Source organism: Nyctereutes procyonoides, unplaced genomic scaffold (assembly GCF_905146905.1).
Source record: "Nyctereutes procyonoides isolate TBG_1078 unplaced genomic scaffold, NYPRO_anot_genome, whole genome shotgun sequence".
NCBI classification, from domain to species: Eukaryota; Metazoa; Chordata; class Mammalia; order Carnivora; family Canidae; genus Nyctereutes; species Nyctereutes procyonoides.
In genome coordinates, this window is record NW_026575139.1 from 32,820,811 (window position 1) to 32,845,660 (window position 24,850).

Below are 24,850 nucleotides of genomic sequence, written 5' to 3' on the forward strand. Positions count from 1 at the left end.
ACTACTCCTCATTGACCAGCATTACCTAGATCCCAAAACCAGATAAACATCCCACCCAAAAAGGAGAATTACAGATCAATATCCCTGATAAACATGGATGGAAAAATTTTCACCAGGATGCTAGTCAATAGGATCCAACAGTACATTAAGAGGATTATTCACTACAATCAAGTAGGATTTAACCCTGGGATGCAAGGGTGGTCCAACATTCGTAAACCAACCAATGTAATCAATCAAATCACATTAATAAAAGACAAGAACCATATGATCCTCTCAATTGATGCAGAGAAAGCGTTTGACAAAATAAAGCATCCATTCCTGATTAAAACTCTTCAAAGTGTAGGGGTAGAGAAAGCATATCTCAATATCATAAAAGCCATCTATGAAAAGTCCACAGTGAATATCGTTCTCAAAGGGGAAAACCTGAGAGCTTTTCCCCTCCCTAAGGTCAGGAACACAACAGGGATGCCCATTCTCACCACTGTTGTTCAACACAATACTAGAAGTCCTAGCCTCAACAACCAGATAACAAAAAGAAATAAAAGGCATTCAAATCAGCAAAGAAGTCAAACTCTCCCTCTTTGCAGATGACATGATACTGTATATAGAAAACTCAAAAGACTCCACCCCAAAATTGCTAGAACTCATGCAGAAATTTAGCAATGTGGCAGGATACAAAAATCAATGCACAGAAATCAGCTGTATTTCTATATGCTAACAATGAAACTGAAGAAAGAGAAATTAAGGAATCAATACCATTTACAATTGCACTCCATACTATAAGATACTTAGGAATAAACTTAACCAAAGAGGTAAAGGATCTGTACTCTAGAAACTACAGAACAATTATGAAGAAATTGAGGAACACACAAAGGGGAAAACATTCCATGCTCAGGGATTGGAAGAATAAATACTGTGAAAATGTCTATGCTATCCAGAGGAATGTACTATTGCACATTCACTGCAATCCCTATCAAAATACCATGGTCTTTCTTCACAGAGTTGGAATAAATAATCCTAAGATTTGTATGGAACCAGAAAAGGCCCCAAAGAGCCAGAGGAGTGTTGAAAAAGAAAACCCAAGCTGGAGGCATCACAATGCCTGACTTCAAGTTGTATTACAAAGCTGTGATCATCAAGACAGTATGGTATTGGCACAAAAACAGACACACAGATCAATGGAACAGAATAGAGAACTCAGAAATGGAGCCTCAACTCTATGGTCAACTCATCTTCAACAAAGCAGGAAAGAATATCCAATGGAAAAAAAGACAGTCTCTTCAACAACTGGTGTTGGGAAAACTGGACAGCCACATGCAGAAGAGTGAAACTGGACCGTTCTCTCACACCATACACAAAGATAAACTCAAAATGGTTGAAAGATCTAAATGCGAGACAAGGATCCATCAAAATCACAAAGGAGAACACAAGCAGCAACCTTGTTGAAGCTGGCCACAGCAACTTCTTGCAAGACACATCTATGAAGGCAAGGGAAACAAAAGCAATAATTAACTATTAGGACTTCATCAAGATAAAAAGCTTCTGCACAGCAAAGAAAACAGTCAACACAACTAAAAGACAACCTACAGAATGGGAGAAGATATTTGCAGATGACATATCAGATAAAGGGCTAGTATCCAAGATCTATAAAGAACTTATCAAACTCAACACCCAAAAAACAAACAATCTAGTCAAGCAATGGACAGAAGACATGAACAGACATTTCTCTAAAGAAGACCTACCCATGGCCAACAAGCATATGAAAAAATGCTCCACATCACTTGGCATCACGGAAATACAAATCAAAACCACCATGAGATACCACTTTACATGGGCGAGAATGGCTAAAATTAACAAGACAGGAAACAACAAATGTTGCTGATGTTGGGGATGTGGAGAAAGGGGAACCCTCATGCACTGTTGGTGGGAAGGCAAGCTGCTACAGGCACTCTGGAAAACAGTGTGGAGGTTCCTCAAGAAGTTAAAAATAGAGCTACCCTATGAACCAGCAATTGCACTACTGGGTATTTACCCCGAAGATACAGATGTCATGAAATGATGGGACACCTGCACCCCAATGTTCATAGCAGCAATGTCCACAACAGACAAACTGTGGAAGGAGCCAGGATGTCCTTCAACAGATAAATGGATAAAGAAGATGTGGTAAGTCACTCACTCTCTCTCTCTCTCTCTCTCTCTCTCTCTCTCATACACACACACACACACACACACACACACACACACACTGGAATATTACTCAGCCATCAGAAAGGATGAACATCTACCATTTACACTGATGTGGATGGAACTGGAGAGTATTATGCTGAGTGAAGTAAGTCCATCAGAGAAAGACAATTATCATATGGTTTCACTCATATGTGGAATATAAAAAAAATAGTGAAAGGGACCATAAAGGAAGGGGTAAACTGAGTGGGGAAAAATTAGAGAGGAAGACAAATCATGAGAGACTCCTAACTCTGGGAAACAAACAAAGGATTGCAGAAGGGGAGGTGGATGGGGGAATAGGGTAACTGGGTGACAGACACTAAGGAGGGGAACATGATGAAATGAGCCCTCGCTGTTAAACTGTATGTTGGCAAAATGTATTTAAATAAAATTTTAAAAAAATAAAGTCCACAATACCGTTGGGTTATAGTCAGCATTTAAAAAAAAAGAAAAAACACTACTCTTCATCATTCGTGAATTCATTCTCATTTACCCACTGCCCCACAGCCTACCATGTGTTTGGCACTATACTAAGTGCCAAGGATACAATGATGACAAAACAGAGAGAGACTCCTAGGTGGCTCAGCAGTTGAGTGTCTGCCTTCGGCTCACAGCATGATCCCGCTGTCAAGGGATCGAGTCCTATGTCAGGCTCCCTGTGAGGAGCCTGCTTCTCCCTCTGCCTCTTTCTCTATGTCTCTCATGAATAAATAAAAATTATAAAAAAATAAAAAAAACTTTAAAAACCAGAAATAATGCCCATTTTAGTGGACCACAGAATCTACTGGGAAAGTAAAAATGAAACAAATAATTACACAATTAATTTCTTATGTTTCTAAAATATGTTGAACCTACACCCAATACAGGGATTTTGAACTTCTCTGAAACACACTTGTCCAAATATCCACCACAGTTCTTTCTTTATCAAATTCAGGACATCATTCAATGATGATCTTTTCAATAAAACCTTCCCTGACCATTCTATACAAAAATGGTACTCCCCACTCCAACATTCCCTTTCTCCCTCCCTGATGTACTTATTGTTCTCTAGAATATTTATCACCATCAAACATACTTATTTGCTTATTATTTGTATCCCCACTAGAATATAAGTTCCACAGGATAATTTGTTTAGGCTGTTGATTAGTATCACTCAAAGTCTAAAACAGTGCCTATAATATGGTAGATACTGAATATTGCTGACTAATGAATAAATGAGTACAACGATGGAAAGTCCAAGTATAGTAACAGTGTATAAAAGAAGAAACCATTAATTTCATTTAAACTAACATACACAGGGACGCCTGGGTGGCTCAGCAGTTGAGCATCAACCTTTGGTTCAGGGCGTGATCCTAGGGTCCTGGGATGGAGTCCCACAATGGGCTCCCCGTGGGGAGCCTGCTTCTTCCTCTGCCTATGTCTCTGCCTCTCTCTCTCTCTCTCTCTTTCGTCTCTCATGAATAAATAAATAAAATCTTTTTTTAAAATTTTAAAAAAATAAACTAACATACACAATATTATTCATATACATGTTATGTAATAATTAAATAGCACTTATAAATGCTACCTATCATTCATGTCTATGGTATTAATTTAAGCATTTTGTTTCAGATTTTCTGTAATTCCTTTCTTATTTTTTAACATTTAAAGTATTTATAACAATGACTCACTGCTAAAGAGATTCACAATTTTATTCCAGAAGGAATTCAACATCTAACAAAATGATTTATTCTTCATTCTATTAACTCTCTCACCTTAGAAAATGAAGACAATATGGGATGTACTATTCTACCTGGATTTGATATTACCATACTCCTTAAACTAGAGCAGGCAACTTATTTTTCAGAAATGAAAAACTAAAAATAAAGAGAGAGAGGGAAAGGACCTAAAATCACCTTCTAAGGTTTATAGTTTGATTACTTTGCTTTATATGCTTAGTGCGTGAAGATTTTATACAATTATGGCACTTACAGCTAAACATCTAGAAAAAAAAATTGTCTCAAGTTTGGTGTATCACAGTCCAAAGGACTATGTAGCCTGACAAAACTCTTGTTTTGAAGAATGATACTATATTTTTATACATACATAAATATAGTATATTTATACTTAAGCAACATTAACCTATCATTTAAACAAGTATTTAACAAGAGTCATTTTAAAAACATTTAAAAAGATAAAAAGACCCTGAGACACAGTTTTGAAATTCAATCACCTATCATTTGAAACTCCAATAATCAGAGTCAACATGATCTTCTAGCAGATAAAGAAAAAAAAATGAAGTTACTATAGTATTTCTAATAAAATGAGTTTGTTATGAATGATCTATGTGCACAATGGAATTTTTCACGTCCTCTAATTTTTCTTGATAAAAACACAACTTATAAAAAAAACACAACTTATAACAAGTAATTTGAAGAAAATACTTGAAGAAATAATCTGCCCCATTATACTGTGAAAAATCTAAGATTATTAACCAGCTATCACCAGGACTCCCAAAACACATGTATACCTTTCCCCTAATTAAGAAAATCAGGAGCCCATGGGTGGCTCAAGTCGGTTAACTGTCTGCCTTCCACTCAGGTCATGATCCCAGGTCCTGGGATCAAGTCTGCTTCAGGCTTCATACTCAGTGAGGAGCCTGATTCTCCCTTTCATTCTGCCTCCCTCCCCACCGCCCCCCACCCCCCTTGTGCTCACTCTCTTGCTTGCTCTATCTCAAATAAATACAATCTTTAAAGCAAAAAAAAAAAAAATCAGTAATCATACTAACAAGAAAGCAAAAACAAATCTTCAGGTAAAAAATACAGTTCAATCTAATATCTATTAATATCTACATCCATACTAAGTTTTCAAACACACAAAAAAGCTAAAGAATGTTCTCAGTTCTCCATCATTTAATTATGTGGATATTCCTCAAAGTATCTATAAAAATTAAAATCACTATAAAATAGTTTCCTACTATTACACACATTTGCAAATGTTACTATTCATTTTTAAAATATACTCTATATTGTAAAACGAAGCAAACAACCACAGAATTGTATAAAGGATAAAGAAAAGGTCATAGGAAACTTACCCTCTAAAAGAATAATTCACGGTTACCATTTCTGCACCCTCCCTTAAGATATTATACTTAAATATAAATAATCTTACATTAAATGATTCATTGCATATATCCTATTTTATAGCCTACTTTAATTTATTAGTAAAGAACACCTTTCATGTCAGCCAGTATATATCTTCATATGTCATTATCTTTAAAGGCCCCAGTGTATATTACATTCTATGTATTACCATAACTTACTTAACCATTCTCCTTATTAATAAATACTTGAGTTGCTTCTATTTTTTCATCTTTTAAAATGCACTATCTATAATACAATGATTGGGACATTCTTCACTACAATGCCCCTTACTCCAAAACCTTCTCCACAAAACAGAACTCATTTATTCAAGTATTTTTTAAGTGCCCATTATGTTCCACTGACTGTTCTAGGCAATCTAAATTCCACAAGTGTAGGGACTGATTCCATTTTAGCCACTTCATTTCCTATGTTTAGTGGATTGTCCAGTATATAGTAGACTATTATATATGTGTTGAATGAATGATCATCCTTGTTCATTCATCCCTTCACTTTTTTGTGTTGACTCTGAAATTAGCTGTTTTCTTTTTTCTTTTTTTTCCACTCTGCAGAGTAATGAGCCTATACATGCCTTTACCACTCACAATGCACGCTCACTACTGAGAGCCAAGTAGATGAATATGGAGAAAAAAGACAGTACTACAGCATCATCTTTTGGGACCTCTGCTTAACTGTGTTTAAAATTTTCAAAGTTTCTTTCAAGCTTCAAAACATCATCCTTAGGAAATGTGAATTTAACAGCTAGCTAGCTGTATGTTTTCCTTTGGTCTAACATTTCAGTGGAAAAGAGTAGTAGTAACACTCTCCAAAAGGTCCAGCTGGCACACACAGAGAAACCTTAAAAATCCAATTAAACTGAAAAATCATGATTGAATTCATAAAAGATTTATACTGTTTTTCCAGGAAAGATTCTTTGAGAGAGATAAAAAGACCATTGAAATACCAAAATGTTTATATTCTGATCAAATTTTAGCTTTTAAAATTGCTATGTAATAGATCTGTTGAGATATCTTATTTAGAGGTTATACAAACCTATTCTGTTTTCTCTCGTTTGGAAAATCCGGGTACTACAGAGATTAAATTAGAATTACAAACCTGGGAAGAACCTTGAGACACAGAGAGTTCATCCTTCTGCCTTTTACTCATTTACACTTAGGCCAGTTTACATACATAAGAAATGTATCCACAACAAAGAATTACTCAGCTCAGGGTGGGGATGGGGTTAGGAGATGTGATCAGAGTTAAGGTGGAAGTCTGGGAAAAGAAATGTTAACTCACTCTAAGAATGTTTTCATTAGAGAAAATTGTTTAGAGGAATGTCATGATTCAACTTCCATTTTAGTATGGCTCTAGAATTTGTGCTTGAATGTTAAAGGCACATGTTAAATACATATGCTTGAATGGAACATCTATGTTGATAATGGTCAAGTATTTTGCTTCCTAACTGGTAAGAACAACATGCAAAAATTTAGTAAGAGAGGATGTTGGTTTGTATTAGATTGTGAATACCTCTTCAACTCCAAAAAGCATATGCTACCTATCAGTGTGTTTTTATTAGCACACCCAATTATTATTAGATTGTAAGTTCTTTAAAACAGTATATCATGATTTTATAACTCTTTTATAAATTTATTTTTTATTGGTGTTCAATTTGCCAACATACAGAGTAACACCCAGTGCTCATCCCGTCAAGTGCCCCCCTCAGTGCCTGTCACCCATTCACCCCCACCCCCCGCCCTCCTCCCCTTCCACCACCCCTAGTTCGTTTCCCAGAGTTACGAGTCTTTATGTTCTGCCCTTTCTGATATTTCCTACCCATTTCTTCTCCCTTTCCTTCTATTCCCTTTCACTATTATTTATATTCCCCAAATGAATGAGAACATATAATGTTTGTCCTTATCTGATTGACTTATTTCACTCAGCATAATACCCTCCAGTTCCATCCACGTTGAAGCAAATGGTGGGTATTTGTCATTTCTAATGGCTGAGTAATATTCCATTGTATACATAAACTACATCTTCTTTATCCATTCATCTTTCGATGGACACTGAGGCTCCTTCCACAGTTTGGCTATTGTGGACATTGCTGCTATAAACATCAAGGTTTATATCTCCACTATTTAGACTACCCAAAAGGTATTTAATAAATATTCATTGGTATCACTGAAAATATAGGTATTTATCTAGTCCGTGTAAATGAAATTTCATTACCACAAAAATTCTGAATATTATAATATACTAAAAACATATTACTACACTTGAACATAGATACTTGCACAACAAAGTTCACAGCAGCATTACTCACAACTCAAATGTCCACTGACAGATGAATGGATAAACAAAATGTGGCACATCCTTAAAATAAAATATTATTCAATCTTAAAAATTCTGATACATAGTGCAACATGGATGAACTTTAAGGGCACTATGTTAAGTGAAAGAACTCAGTCACATAAGAATAAATATATAATTCAACTTAAAAGAAGAACCTAAAATTGCCAAATTCGTAAAGACAATTAAACAACGGTTACAGGGGAGAAAGTAAGAAGAAATGTGGAGTTAATGTTTCATGAGTACAGTAGTTTGGGATGATGAGAAAGTTCTGGAGATGGTAGTGATGGGTGTACAACAATGTGAATGTACTTACACTGAATTACCGTGTAATTAATGTTACACTGAATTACATACTTAAAATGGTTAAATGGTAAATTTTATGTTATATGTATTTTACCACAATAAAAAAGGACAAAATATATTACTTTATAAATGGCTTGCCCAAATAATACTTTATAATTGTACAATTACAGAATTCTAAAAGTTCTTAACATTAAATTATTAACAGAAAAAGGAGTTAAAAAATAAACACCCAGTTCTATACATAGCTGGATTCTTTAAAAAAATGAATACAAAAAAAAACCCAAAAAAACAAAAAATACCTTGATGAAACAAAGTTTATTTTGATTTCAGCAATAACTGATAATGCATGCATTTATTCTAACTTTGCAAATCCTATGCCTTATGAAAAAAATACTCAAACATATGTTTATCTATACTCAAACATAATATGTTCATATGTGTTAACATTGACACATAAATTCATCTCCACTTCTCAGCAGAAACTTGTCTGCACTTAAATGTTTTTGCAATTTAGTTTTCATTCTATTTTATCTTTTTCCTTGCAGGTAAAAACTATGCATGCAAAGACTATTCTCTACTTTCTGCGACATTTTCAAGGCAGTTAATAATCTGATAAGAAATACAGCATGTCAAATAAAATGATAAACTGGGAATTCTTGAGAGTGATTAACACTGTATACAATAAACCATTTCCTAACCTTTGGGAGTTGTATAAGAAAATAAGTTAAAATTTACATTCATCTCAACATATACAAAAGCTAACACAACTGCTACAGGACACAAAGACAAAGATATTTTTGCTGCTAATTATTTATAAAAATGATTCACACTCAAATAAATCTAACTGAAATTCATGGAACTACATAATATCCTTAAAAATACAAACTTCCTAGTTCAGTACAATATACCACACACACACATCAATTTTTACTCTATGATTATCTCAAAGAAATTATATTGATTAACACAGTTAAATTCAACAATATTGATTTAATTCATAACTAATTTAACATGATTCATTTATGAGACTTGACCTTAATTTACCAATTAAACTTCAATATTGGTTAACTACATCTTTCTCTGGTAATTCACAAACTATAAAGTTTTCAGCACCAATTAATTTTCCAAGATCTGTCCACAAAACCAGCATTATATACTAAAGTCTCACTAAAAATGAAGTTACCTAAGATAAAAATAAAAGCAAAGACAGAGGCACATTCAAGTGTTTGACTTCCTTAGTAACCTATTAAGCAAAAATTAGGTAAACTATTGTAGAGTCCTCCCACAAAACAAAAACTAGAGATGTGTCTTTCCTTATTATGTACTTCTTAAATATATTCCTAAAAATATATTGTGGATTTGGTGTCCAGAAGATCTGTCCAACAAAACTCACATATTTACATAAATTTTTAGCAGTTTAAGATTCACATTCAGATTCAACAAAAACTTCTTAGACTACACTATGAATTGAACTCCAACCCACAACTTTATAAAATAGACATTAGTGATCTTATGTTAAAGGAAAATGGGGTTCAGAAAGACAAAATAATTTGAACTTATAATCAGTGACTGGTGATCACATTCAAGAGATGGCATCCAGATATTACTGATACCAAAAGGAAGGAGGAAGAGAAGTTAACACTTGTTCCACGTCAAACATAACCCAGGCACTTGGCACACATTTCCTCATTTAATTCTTACCACTGTTTTGTAAGGTAGGCACAATCTCCATTTTGAAGATAAACTAAGGTAAGAAGTTATTTGACTTGATCAAGGTTTGTACAGAAAATAGGAAGCTAAAACAAGAAAGAAACCCTGGGATTATTAAACATTGCTAGATTTTGTCCTCAAACCATAATTGTGATCCAAGAAGGGAAGTTCATTTGACATGTTTTATTTTTGTTTGGGGGGTTTCTTTTCTTTCTTTTTTTCTTTTTCTTTTTAAGGGAAAGAATGTGTGAGCAGGGGGGTAGAGAGAGGAGCAGAGGGAGAGAAGCTCAAGCAGGCTCCATGCCCAATGCAGAATCCAACAAGGGGCTTGATCTCATAACTCTGAGATTATAACCTGAACCAAAATCAAGAGTCAGACGCTCAGCCAGCTGAGCCCTTGTTTTCAGTTTTATTTGTTTTTCTACAGAAAAGGGACCAATTTTATCAAATCCATTTTAATACAATTTCTAATTCCTTTAAAGAACTGTATCTCTTTTGGTGACCCCGGGAAGGTCACTATCATGAGTCTACCAGGCAGACAAATGATAACAATGATTCAGCATTTAGCATGCAAATAGATGTCAACTCAATATTAATCCAATAATCCAATAGAAAACACTGAATGCCTTTTGTCATTAGAATAGCTTTGTTAAGAATTGGCCCTTCTTGGGCAGCCCAGGTGGCTCAGTGGTTTAGCGCTGCCTTCAGCCCAGGGCCTGATCCTGGAGACCCGGGATCGAGTCCCACATCAGGCTCTCTGCATGGAGCCTGCTTCTCCCTCTCTGCCTGTGTCTCTGCCTCTCTCTGTGTGTGTGTCTCTCATGGAATAAATAAAATCTTTAAGAAAAAAAAAAAAAGAATCAGCCCTTCTTGAACCAGGTGCTAATTCTTAAAACAATACTTTGAGCAACAAAGAATGAGAAAGTTTAGAAAAAGATGGTGAAATAAATACTCCCTCCTCATTCTACCTAGTGCCCCTACATTTCACTAATTTAAACCTACGATCTGGTCCCTGCTAGCATAGCTCTATAGGACAGCAAGAGCAGGGAGAAAAAGTCTCAGAATGGGAAAGAAACACACCATTTCATATATGGAATCAAACCTCAGTCATTTTCATCTCTCCTTGAGGAAATTGGGCAACGTATCATTCAAACTATTGTCTTCTACTGGCCGATATAACCTTCTAAAATCCAGTTAGAATATTCTCTTCCTTTATAAATTCTCACCTATCCTTTCCCATCTGCTTCTGTTTGTACTCAAAATCTACTCAAAAAAATAATAAGGCAGTCAGACATCCAGAGCTCTATTATTTGGGAGCAAAGGTCAATAATTATCATACACTGGCCAAGCCATGAGGTATTCATATTTCACAGTAATTTTCAAATTTTGCTACATGGAATCAAAAAATTGTATGAAATATTCCTAGTAGCTAATTAATGAGAGAGTGCCAGATAGGTTTCATTTATAAAAGTATATAACTCACATATACTTATTCATTAAATCAAACTTGAGGCCAGAAAAATGTATTAAATATCACAATAAAATCGAAGTTCTAAAATTCTTACCCTAGAATATGTAAGAGGTAGAGGGGAGGCAGGTGATAATTTGTTGTATTTTTTAAAATGAGTCCTCATCTTTCTTTTCTCTGATCTCGTTTATGATGCAAATCCTACAGGAAACAAATTGAAGTCTAAAATGAACTCTGAAGTTTCTGAATAATACCATTTTCATTCCTTTTTAAGATTTTGTTTATTTAAGAAGGAGAGAATGCGCACAAGCGAGAGGAGGGAGCAGCACTAGGAGAGGGAGAGAGAGAGAGAGGGAAAGAATTTCGAGCAGACTCCCCACTTAAGCATGGAGCCCAGGGAGGTCTCAATCTCAAGATCATGACCTGTGCTGAAACAAAAGTAGGATGCTTAACTGACTGAGCATCCCTACCATTTTCATTCTTGAGATGTGTATTCTGCTGTTGTTGTATGAAGTAATCTACAGATATCAATCATACCTGGTTGATCAATGGTACTGTAGAGTTCAAATATGTCCTCACTGATTTTTTTGCCTGCTAGATCTGTCCATTTTTAATACAAGAGTATTGAGATACCCAACTATAATAGTGGATTCATCTATTTCTTTTTGAAATTCTGTTTTTGTCTCACATATTTTGATGCATACATATTAGATCAACTAAGAATAAGAAAAATAAAAGTTATTTTAAAGTTATTCAAAAGTTAAAGTTATTTCCCTTTTTTAATGTAGATCCAAGTTTCTGGCCTATACAATTTTCCTTCTCTGAAGAACTTCTTTTAATATGTCTTACAAGGGAAGCCCACTAGCAACAAATTTTCTACATTTTTGTCATCTGAGAAAAATCTTTATTCTCTTTCTCTTTTAAGGACAATTTAGCAGGAAACAGAATTCTAGATTGTTGGATTTTTCTCTCAACATTTAAATATTCCACTCTACTCTCTTCTTGCTTGTGTGATTTCTGAAGAAAAGTCAGATCTAATTCTTACCTTTGTTCCTCTATAGATAAGGTGTTTTTCCCCTTCTGGCTTCTTTCAAGATTATTTCCTGTTTTGTCTGATTTTCTGCAGTTTGAATATGATATGCCTAGGTGAAGTTTTGGGGACACTTACCCTGCCTGGTGTGCTCTAAACTTCCTGGATCTGTGATTTGGACTCTGCCATTAACTTAGCCAAATACTCCCTCATTATTGCCTCAAATATTTCCTCTGTTCCTTTTTCTTCTTCCTCTCCTTCTGGTATTTCCACTATGCATATATTATACCTTCTGGTTATTTTTTAATTTTTTTCAGGCTTTTTTCTCTTTGCTTTTTAAATCTTTTTTTTTCTTTTTAAGATTTATCCATTTATTTGAGAGAGAGAGAGATTGAGAGTCTCAAGTAAACTCCATGCTGAGTACAGAGCCCAACACAGGGCCTGATCCCATAACCCCAAGAACATGACCTGAGCTGAAACCAAGAGCTGGACACTTAACCAACTGTACCACCCAGATGCCCCTCTTTGCTTTTTAAGTTTAGATATATCCTTAAACTAAGACTCTTTACTCAGCCACGTTCAGTCTTCAAATAAGCCCATAAAAGGCATTCTTCATTTTTGTTACAGTGTTTTTTATTTCTAGCACTTATTTTTCTTCCATAGAATTTCCATTTTTCTACTTATTGTCCATCTGTTCTTGCTTGTCTATTTTCTTCATTAGAGCCCTTGGCATATTAGACATTAATTGTTTCAAATTCCTGGTCTGATCATTCCAAAATCCCTGCTATGTTTAAGTGATTCTGATGCTTGTTCTGTCTCTGTAAACTGTGCTTTCTGCTTTTTAGCATGCCTCATAATTTTTTTGTTGGAAGCTAGATATGATGCACTGGGTAAAAGAAGCTGTGGCAAACAGGCATTTAGTAATGTTGGGGTAGAAGAAATGTTCTATAGTCCTATGATTAGGTCTCAGTTTTTTAGTGAACCTGTGCTCCCAAGTTATGACCTTCACAAGTTCTTCTCACTCACTCCACACGTTCCCACCACCCAGCCCTACCCTTCCCCCACAACACACACATGCTGTAGGTCGAACAGGATAGCTAGAGAAAGAACAAAATGGCTAGAATTGGATACTTCTCTTCCCCTACATGGAAGGCTAAAATGAGTTGTGTTTTCCCTTTCCTCCAGGTCAGTTAGGCTCTGATAATACCTTAATAGGTTAGGCACTGATAAAATAACTACTTTAGAGCAAATCTCATTGAGAAAAACAGAATGACTTGGCACATTTCAAAATGATAGCATTTTTCTCTAATACTCACTACGAAGACATGGTAGAGTTCCCGGAGGTAAAACCATGAAAGTGTGGGGTTCTTAAACTTGGGTCCCCCTGGAGTTTTTACCTCAGACTTGTCCACACTGACAATTCATTAATTATATTTCACTTTTTTTCCTATCCAGTACTGGTTCCCTTAAAGGTCTCTGCTCTTACATTCTGCTAGAATAAGTTGTCATTCTCTATATTTGCCTGTCTCTTCAATTTGGGGTAGTAGCTTGCCTTGTGACCTCGCCTCTATAAAAAAAATCTAAGAAACATTGAAAGATTTTTCAGTTTGTTCAATTTTTTACTTACTGTTAGGACAGAGTGATAACATACATGTCACACCAAATAATCACTGAAAAATCTCCATTTTTTACTTTTACCTTCACATTTCACTAGTTGGTAAAGTGACATATAACACTCTTATGATATTAAGGAGAGAGAAAAAAATAAAGACCTGTATTTGTCTCAATGGCACATAAATTACCTAAAACATGATTGATCATAGGGTTCATCTATAAGTATCACCAAAATGCAAATTATTAAACAACACATTTCATCCTTGGTTTCTGAAGCAATGAAAACACATATATAATAAAAAATTATAGGGATCATTTAGATCCTGCATTATTACTACAAACTAAAATATTTCCTAAATAAAGATCTAAATATTAGATTTCCATAGGGGCTTTTTAAAAATCTATCAGTAAAAACTGCAATCCTCAGGGATCCCTGGGTGGCGCAGCAGTTTAGCGCCTGCCTTTGGCCCAGGGCGCGATCCTGGAGACCCGGGATCAAATCCCACATCGGGTTCCTGGTGCATGGAGCCTGCTTCTCCATCTGCCTATGTCTCTGCCTCTCTCTCTCTCTCTCTCTCTCTCTCTCTCTATCATAAATAAATAAAAATTAAAAAAATTAAAAAAAAACCTGCAATCCTCTGATATCTTTGCTGCTTAATTTACAGAAAAATAAAGCCTACTTCTAATTCCTAAAATAGAGTTATAATGCCTCCTAAACAAACTTAAGTTTTCAAATTCTTCCTCTGGAGGTAAAAAAATCAGTAAAAAACTAAAATTTGTATGTGAAATTTGACATTTGGATGCCAATTCCCAACATTTGCTATCACTATGGAATTAACCTTGATAAATTAATTTACTTAGGAAATCTTAGTTCACTGTATAGCGCTGTCTGCTGTTCTTGGAACAAGAAATGCAGCTGATGTTTTTTTTCCAAATTACACTGTAAAACAGCTCATTACTCTTTATATTATTGACCTAAACTTTATTCAACTGAGTTTTAACATACTTAATCAAAGACATGCTGGTTAAACAAGATGAAAATATCTAATTCATCTTAAGAAATTTGAAAGCATGTTGCAAATAAGCTCCCAAAGAATGTCAGAATAACCAAACACAAGGGAACATATTAGCAGTACCTTCACTTCACATAAATACTTTATTTTATTATTATTTCCATATCTGTGATACATTAGGTACAACAGACATTTCTGAGCCCTTAATATATTGAACAGATGGTGAACCATTACAAAATTAGGAACAAGGGTAACATCTTAAAGAATTACTAATAATCTTGCTCTCCAGCCAGGGGAGAGGCTGCAAAGTTGGACAAATAAATTTTCCTACAATGGTAATGAGGAATTAGGGTGAAATACATAAGAAATTATTTGGGGATGGTCACAAAAAGCACGGAGAAACATGACTACAGTAATAAGCAAAAAATATATATATGCAAAAGCTCCTAGAAAAAAAGATTAATAGACCCAAAAAGATGTTGTCAAACAAAAATGAAGATGGATGCTTGTGAAAGATAGAAAAGACTGCTCTAAAAGTTCCATTCTTAATTTGCTAAACATAAAATATATTCTTGAAACGCCACATTCCTGCAATCCTCAAAAAAAGTCAATATCTAACTAAAACTAAGACTTAGTACTTGGTGTAGTTTCTAGCTAAAGTAATAACTAATAAAAAATGGAATCAATTATGTCAATTCACAAGAGACAAATGAAAACACCAAAAGCAAAAAAACAAAACAAAACAAAACAAAAATTAAGCCTCTAGTCATGTCAAGTGGTTATATATGTAAAAATAAACTATTCTGGTGAAAATGGCTAAGAGACAGGATAGCCTAGCAAAGGAGCACAAAATATACTCTTGTCCTAAAAAAAAGTCACATGAATTTTAGAAAGTCACCGATTATCTCCGGAGCTGAAATAATGTAGTCTCCAGTAGAATATCTTGAGGAATGGTGATACAGCATCAATAAATAATACAGTGCTTTCTGGATAAAGGGACACTACCTAAAGAGAAACGGATTTCCTAACTTTTAAAGAGAAAATGCTGATTTATTAATAAAGTTATTTCAATACTAACTGTGAAAAACAGCTTACCTCCCTTCCACTGGAACATAAGCTGATATTTCTAAAAGATATTATTGCTTGAATCTGGGTCTCTAAAATTATCACTGTTCAAATGAGAAAAGAAAAGAGTAACAATAATTATCTACAATTATACATTTTCTTTATTGTTAACATGAAACATATCTCACATAAAATCTCATAGACCATTAAAATGAGACACATGTTCCTAGGCTTGAAATCTCTAGAGGTAGATTCTTTGAAGACTGAATAGTTAAAACTAATTAAATAATTCATGATTACTAAATGTGAATACATTTTTTTCTAACTAAAAAAAATTAATATTTACTGTCCTCACACCACTTTATTTTTTTTCCCTAAAAAAGAACATGGAAAAGAAGTTCAGCTATACAAAAAGGCTCACTGGAAAATAAAATAAATAAAAATAAAAATAAATAAAATAAAATAAAATAATAAAATAAAAAAACGGGGGGGGAGGGGACGGGCGCTGAGGGGTGGATATTCAAACAGCTTCAAGGACAAAAAACATGTTCCACACCAGATCATATTTACAGTTCCTCATCTAGAATTCAACTAACATCCAACTGCAGCAATCAGCCAAGCTTGGCAAATTAAAATAACAGTAATTTTGACAGATTATGTTCTATAAATATTCAAATATGGGCGTTTATGTACATGCAAGGGTCTCTATATGCCAATCAAAATGCTTTGTTTAGGATCCTAAAACTGAGCTTTTTTTCACCTTTCTTTTCTGTAGGAATCCCCTGAATCCTTAACTTTCATTTTAACTCTTTCACCTCAGCTGATAAAGGGGCCAATTATTTCCCTAATCATAGCCTGAATTATCATCCATAGCCTGAATTAAAAATTCAAGGATAATATTCAAATCAGAGAAAAAGAAAGTACCTAGAATCTTTGAAAAATCTAAGTCTGTAAAGAAAAAAAGAAAGATCCAGGAATGGGGATGAGGTGGATACAGAGATGGGATATTAAAGGATGGCAACTGAATAAAAGATTAATGTTTTACACACGTGACCACTTATGGCTTGGTAAAGTCCAAATGTAAAGAACAATTAACAACTTCATTAATTTGGGCTGCATCTAAAGTTCCATTAAGACAAACTACCATTTATTTGGGGTGCTGGGTAGCACAGTCAGTTGAGTGTCTGACTCTTGGTTTTGGCTTAGGTCACGATCTCAAGTTTGTGAGATTGGGCTCTGCACTCAGCACAGAGTCTGCTTGAGTTTCTCTCTCCCTTTCCCTCTGTCCCTCCCCCCTTCTGCATTCATGCTCTCTCTCTAAAATAAATAAATAAAATATTTTTAAAAAATAAAAATAAAATAAAAGACTATTTGATTCAAGGCAAGACTCTACACTTTGATGACACGTTTAAGTATATGAAAGTGTCAAGAGTGGGGAAATGCAATTAGTATAAACTTCAAGTGCAATTTTTGAAATCTGTAGATAGCTCAATCTAATCAAGAATAATGGCTCTAATGAAGGCAAGATATCTGATACATGAATTTATTAACTGTCCTCCTATCCTATAACTCCCATTAGTCAGTTTCCCTGAAACACATATGCAATTGTTGAAAAGACCCAGATGTTCCAGGAAAACTGTAAGTGATAGACATGCCTCTGCATCCAAAGCAGACAATGCAGTCAGACAAAAATTCAACCTATTCAGAGGCATATGCCCTTCTGGTTCCACCTGGAAAGAAACAGTTAAAAAATCTCAATTAAGATTGCTCAAAATATTTCTAGAAAGTTAAGCCTGCGAGAAACTTTCTCCTTTTGATCACTCATAAAAAATAGTTTTACCTTTAAAAGTAAATGCAAAAATAGTTCTACTTTTAAAAGTAAATTTTTAAAGTCAGACATTTAACCTACTGAGTGAGCCACCCAGGTGCCCCAAGTTTTGTATTTTAAATAAGGGATCTTAAAAAATAGAAACCCCTTTGAGAGCTGAGGAATTAGTATCTAATGATTAAATCTCAGATCTCAAGAAAGCCTGTGACAGAGTTATCTTAGAGCAAGTGGCCCCATCCCATGCCTCTTAATCACATTAACTAGACAAGTTAATTTAATAACTCCTTTCATTCCAAACCCTAGACTATTAGAGCATGTGGGAGTACCAGTAGCTAAGAAAGAGACCAAGAGACCAAAAGCTTATGCTGTCACATAACTAGAAAAGAAGAAAACTATATGTGCTCATTATTTAGCTATTGTCTTTCAGCTCCAAACCCACCCTTTCATACTCAGCATAGTGATACTGAAAACAGAACCCTGGAAACTACTCTTCTCTTTTGTCAGCCAGCTTCCTCATGCTGCCAATAAGGGCCGTAAGAAGGAGAAACTTGATTTTTCTAGTCAGCACTGCCTTAGCACAGGCCCCCCCACTCCAGAAGTAGTCGTTGGTGACAGCCACCACTTTTTCCAGCACTCTCAGAAGTATCAGCATCAGCAATAGGATGCATGAGGAGAGACTCAAGGAGTCACACTTCTTAGTCCAGTACAGTAAAAAAGAAAACTTCAGGATATTAGCTGCCTACCATAAAGAGTTCTAACCAGCTACGCTTTATCATCCCTACAGATGCTTAAAATGATAGAAGATAAAGTAAAGGAAGACATAAAATGGAGCTTCTTGGTTTAATGGCTCTCCTTTGAATCACTAAAGTAGTAGCTTTTAATGCTGTCTACACATGAGAATGAATTAGAATATTTTTTACAAAAATAATAAAACAGTAATAATGATGATGCTCAGAACACAATGCCAGAGACCTGATTTAACTGGTCTGAGATGGAGCCTGGGCATATTCAAAAAAGAAAACCAAGACAAAACAAAAACTGGAGCACCTGGCTGTAAAGTGTGTGACTCTTGTGCCTGGAGTTCTGGATTTGACCCCTACTCTGGGTACAGAGATAATTTAAAAATAAAATTAAAAAAAAAAAAAGCACTCAAGCATTTATAAACTACTGACAGAGGGACTGAGAATCATTTAATAGAACATTCCATAACTTTAATACTCAAGGTATGGCCTAAGGACTTAGCTATATCCAGATTACCAGTGGAATCTATTAGAAAGGTAGCTTCTCGGGTCTTACTAAGAATCTAACAAGATCCCCGAGTAATCTGTGTACACATTAAAGTTTGAAAAATAACATCCTTCTATAACATTATGAAAAAGGTTTGAGAGTGTGTGTGTCCAAGTTCCAACCTAAAAATAACTAAGTTAATTTAGGTTGTTGTTTTTTATTGTAACTTAAAAAAAAAAAAAAAAAACAAAAAACATCGTGGGCCTAAACTCACAACTCTGAGACCAAGAGTCATATGTTCTACCAACTGAGTCAGTAGGGCACCCCCTAAATATTTTTACTTTTAAAGTCTACTAGAGTTTACTAAGAATACAATGTTAGTAAGTGAATAACTTTTAATAATATATATTTATTCAGCCTATATAATTTGTAGGCATTGTTCTTTACAAAATGATTTAATCCTCAAGATATGTCTACAAACCACATCATTTTATAATCCCTGTGTTACAGATAAGAAAACTCAGGCAAGATTTATATAAGTAGTTTGCCTTAGGTCACACAATTAGTAAGTGGCAAAGCTGAGAATTGAACCCAGATAGTCTTAGCTTATATTTAACTACAAAATAAGGAGAAGGTTTATCAATACCATCCCAAAACATTCTGAAATCATTCAGGAGAAAAGGTATAATTATTGTAATAAGAATACTATACGAGTAAAGGAAAAAAATCAGTGTGCTTCTCTGGTTTAAAAAAAAAAAAAAAGACCAATAGAGTTGCAATAGTAATATAATTACATCAACACTGGGGATCCCTGGGTGGCGCAGCGGTTTAGCGCTTGCCTTTGGCCCAGGGTGTGATCCTGGAGACCCGGGATCGAATCCCACGTCGGGTTCCTGGTGCATGGAGCCTGTTTCTCCCTCTGCCTATGTCTCTGCCTCTCTCTCTCTCTCTCTCTCTCTGTGACTATCGTAAATAAATAAAAATTTTAAAAAATTATAATAATTACATCAACACTGTTAGGAGTCTGTGGCCACCACTTAAAACAGAGAGGACCATGACGAAAATAACTCATGAAGTTGCTTATAATGACAGCACTGTTAATATTTTAGGATAAATGATAAATATATCAATACTTCATGGAGAGACTATCCCATGGAAGAAAGATTTCTGGTAGTAATTGTTACCTACATTTGGGAGATACGGAAAGCCCATGTTAGGAGATATATTCTCCTCAATGCTTCCTTAATTCACTACTACAACTGCTCCTACAACTACCATCGCAACTACCCTCAGGAAAGTAAAGTATAAAAGGCTATAATTATTTTTCACAATGAAACAGGCATTACATAAATTTAGTCTAATTTTTTCCTCACTTTACCTCATTGCTCCTAACATCACAAAAGGTCCACTCTCAGCTTCTGTCATAACAGAAGTAAAAATTCCAGTCCCATTACGACCCAAATGTTACTTTTGAAAATATTAAAGACAACTTTTAAAGAAGTCAGACAGAGGCTGTCAGTTAAAGGCCTACCAGTAAGTTATAATAATTCATGTGAATTCTAAATAGCATGATAGAATAGCCAAAGTTCTCAAAGGTAAATAATGTAACTTTACCAGCAAACAGATTGAATTTAAAATATATAAAATTATATGAGTATTTAAAGCAAAGCAACAATTTCTAAGATGTCTTAACCTCATTCCGTCCAAGTATACTCAAAAAAAAAAAAAAGTATACAGTACCTTTTTCATGAACAATGACAAAGCTCTGGTGACCTACTTGCTGAGAATGAACAAAACTATAGATATTAAAAATAGAGTTGCTTAACCCATAAGAGCCATGAAAGTGGATGCTGGAACAAGAAAGATTTAAGGACTAAAAATACCAAAGCAAAGACTTACTGAAATTCAGTCTTCTAAACACCTAAGTATAAAACTATGATTGAAGCAATTCACTGGTTCCTTTGGGTAAGGTTTTACCTGAAGAATCTAAGAAAGCTGAGTTCCAGGGACACCTAGGTGGCTCAGTCAATTAAGCATCCAACTCTCAGCTCAGGTCATGATCTCGGGGTCATGAGATTGAGTGCTATGTTGGGCATGGACACTGCTTAAGATTCTCTCTCCCCCTCTCCCTCTGCACCACCCTCCCCTCCCCTCTTCTTCCTCTCAAGAAAGAAAAGAAAAAACAACAGAAAGAAAGATAAAGAAAGAAGGCAAGCAAGATGACAACCATGTGAAGCATTACATGGATGCAACCTGATTTCCCAAAGAATGGATTAAGAGTCTCAGGAAGCCAACATTGACAAAACCCAAAAGAAGCATGCTCTTAGGAGGCAAAGCAACTGTCAAAAAACACAGAAGTGGAGTATTCTTGATATGACTCTTTTCATTAACCAATATGACTAACAAAACTACCCATACCAAAACTCCTTGAAAATTTCCATCAAGTTTTAAGTATCCATATTAGTTATGTAAATTATTTGTAGTTATTTTTTCCTTCTAGTTAAAACCAGAAAATCACTCTCTTCATCTCTCCACCTATCTTCATAATGTGTTCTCAGTTTGCTTTCCTTTGCTACTCTATTCCAAAAGACTACATTATTTGAATAATAAAGTAAAATAGGATCTATTTATGAAAAAATAAAATATGCCTCAAATAAATTATATTTACTAAATGAGTCAAATACTAATCACTATTCTTCCTACCATCATACCATAGAAAAATCATATTATACATCATGTGTAAAAATTTAAATGGAAAAAATTTACTACCTTCATCACCAATAGAAAGCTTATCGTATCAAAGAAAAATATTTAAAAATCACTCGACTCTCTGTGTCTCTCATTAATAAATAAATAAAATCTTTAAAAAGCAGGGGGAGGGCACCTAGGTAACTCAGTGTTTGAGCATCTGCCACCTGATCAGGTCATGATCCTGGGGTACTGGGATCAAGTCTCTCATCAGGCTTCCCACAGGGAACCTGCTTCTCCCTCTGCCTCTCTGTGTCTCTCATGAATAAATAAATAAAATCTTTAAAACTACACATTTTAACAAGCTTCCTAAGTGATTATGATGCAGATTATCCTTGAAGCATGCTTTCATATATACTTCACCTTCAAACCACTCTCCACTTCCCTGTAAGTCCTTTAGGTCTGATCAGACTACCCACTCCTATCCCTCATCTTAACAGTTTCAACTTCTGATTAAATAAATGCTTAGAACTAACACAGAGAAAAAATAATAGCAATCAGTTGTTGGACATATATTACTATGGGCCATGAACTTTACATAATCTGTTACAGATACAAGAATTAAATGACACGGGGCAGCCCAGGTGGCTTAGCGGTTTAGTGCTGCCTTCAGCCCAGGGTGTAATCCTGGAGATCGGGATCGAGTCCCATGTCGGGCTCCCTGCATGGAGCCTGCTTCTCCTTCTACCTGTGTCTCTGTCTCTCTGTCTCTCATGAATAAATAAATAAAATATATTTAAAAAAAAAGAATTAAATGACATATTGCATGCAAAGTCTATAACAGAGTTTTTGGCTAAGATAAGTAAATGCTCATTAAACTAGCAGCTACTTGAAACGAATATCCACGTAATACTCTGCATATGGATGTTTATAGCAGCTTTATTCATAACTGCCAAAACTTAGAAGCAACCAAAATGACCTTTGGTAGGTAAATGAAAAAGTAAACTTTGATACATATGAAATACTATTCAGCCCTAAAAAAGGAATGGGCTATGAAGCCATGAAAAGACATGGAGGAAACTTAAACTGAAACCAGCCAATCTGAGAAGGCTACATACTGTGTGATTCCAACTGTATGACATATTAGAAAAGGTAAAACTATGGAAACAGTAAAAAAAAAAAAAATCAGGGGCTATCCTTGGGTCAAAGTTAAGGAAAGAACACAGGAGATGAAATAGGTAGAAAGGAGAAAGGATTTTTAGGGATGTAAAAATACTCTGTATGGCATTATAATGATAGATACATGTTATACATACATGTCCAAACCCACAGAATATATAACACCAAGAATGAACTCTAAGGTAAACTACAGACTTTGGGCAATTACAATATGTTAGTATAGGCTTATCAATTACAACCTATGTACCACTCTGATGGGGAATGCTGCTAACGGAAGAGGTTATGCACATGTAAGGGCAGGGGATATAAGAAAAATTTCTGTAACTTCCTCTTGATTTTATTGTGAACATAAAATTGCTCTTTAAAAAAGTCTTTATTATTTTAAAAAAAGTCTTTATTAAAAGAAAAGAAGAGCAGCACGTGGGTGGCTCAGTCAATTAAGCATCTGCCTTCAGCTCATGTCATGATCCTAGGGTGCAGGGATAGTGCCCCGTGTCAGCTTCTTTGCTCAACGGGGAATCTGCTTCTTCCTCTCACTCTAACTCATTCACTTTCTCTCAAATGAATAAAAAAATCTTAAAAATAAGTAAATTTAAAAATTCTAAAAAGGAGGAGGAAACAGTAAGCTGCTATTATATTTAATGCGAGATTATTTTGTAGGTATGAACCTAAGATATGGTTGTTACTTATTTCCAAGTTGCAGTTGAGAAAACTGATTTAATAACTTGCCTGGGCAAATAATTTGCCCAAGAGATAGTTAAGGAGCAGAGAAAGAATTCAAGATAATACCTGTGACTCCAAAACCTGACCTCTTTACTCGAACCTAGGCTAACTTCCTGAAAACAGCAGGGCACAAAACCATTCCATAGTCATAACTACCCTTTACAAGTATTTTCCCAAATCATCCCCAGGTCAATCATGACCTAAGCATGTCTCACAAATGTTACTATATGACTAAGAACTGAAAGACAAGCATAATACTATGATGGGCGGCTAAGGACAGGTAATTATAATAACCAAAATTGAGTATGGGTTAATGAATGAACTACTTTATATTAAGGGATGTTCTACTTAAATATAATAAATATTTAAGGAGTATTTTATGTTTTCACAGCACTTTAAAATTATAAATTAGCAATAACTCCACAACAAGTGTCAGTATGACTGTTAACATTCCAGCAGACAATACGAACAGACAGGTAAATGAAATCTAGTCTAAGTCATTAAGCTGTTTAACTCAAAAACATTACAAAGTCAGTCTCGTGACTTCTCACATCTAATCCTTAGTTAAGAGTATAAGAAGCTATAAGAGGGTGAATTCAAAACAACCAGGAAGATTTCTATATTTCATCCATACAAAATATAACATAATAAATACAAAATTCAAAGTTCCCTATCATGATGCTTTCTACTCAAATTTTGTGAAATCTGATTATGTTCCAAATGATTAAGTTTTTTGTATGAATCATTTATTTTTTTAAAACATTCTGGACCTCCTCTCAGAGCATCTGTTTTCCCCTCATCAGCATCAGCTCCCCCCAAATGGCCATCATTTTCTTTCTCCCAAGTACACGTTTAGCTTGCCTGTTTCCAACCAGCTATCTCCAAAGTGGTAAGCACTGGTTTCCAAAAACCTCCCCCACACTTGAACTACATTCATAACTAATAAAATATAATTATTCATGCAAAATATATATATATATATTTACTGATAATGTCTGCATACAACCAAAAGTACAAACTCAGAAAATGGAAATTACTAATGACAAAAGTACACTCTATTCTGTTAAAATTGCACAGAGCAGAATTTATATTTTAACCTGATAACTCTCAACAAGTTCATAGAAGTCTTATGGCTGTTATTTAGTTTTACAAACCTTACAATTTATAGATAACTCTAGAAAAACTTTTAATTAAATGCATTAAAATTAACCTCTTAAATATAAAATATGTTACATAATACAGAACAATATACAAATATAACTCAGCCAAGAAGAAAACGTATCTCCCATTTGCTCACCC

The 24,850-nt window shown here is 34.8% G+C and overlaps 1 protein-coding gene across 4 annotated transcripts in view; it reads right to left on the reverse strand.

Annotated features, from left to right (window-relative positions):
• FUT8 (fucosyltransferase 8) overlaps positions 1-24,850 on the reverse strand; it is a 313,536-nt gene that overhangs the window by 188,386 nt on the left and 100,300 nt on the right. For 2 of the 4 annotated variants that reach the window (XM_055304476.1, XM_055304478.1), the window contains exon 3: positions 15,937-16,010. The exons of the other annotated variants lie outside the window; for them this stretch is intronic. The gene's annotated coding sequence lies outside the window, so the exon portion shown is untranslated. The remainder of the gene's footprint in view (positions 1-15,936; positions 16,011-24,850) is intronic. 4 annotated transcript variants of the gene reach the window in all.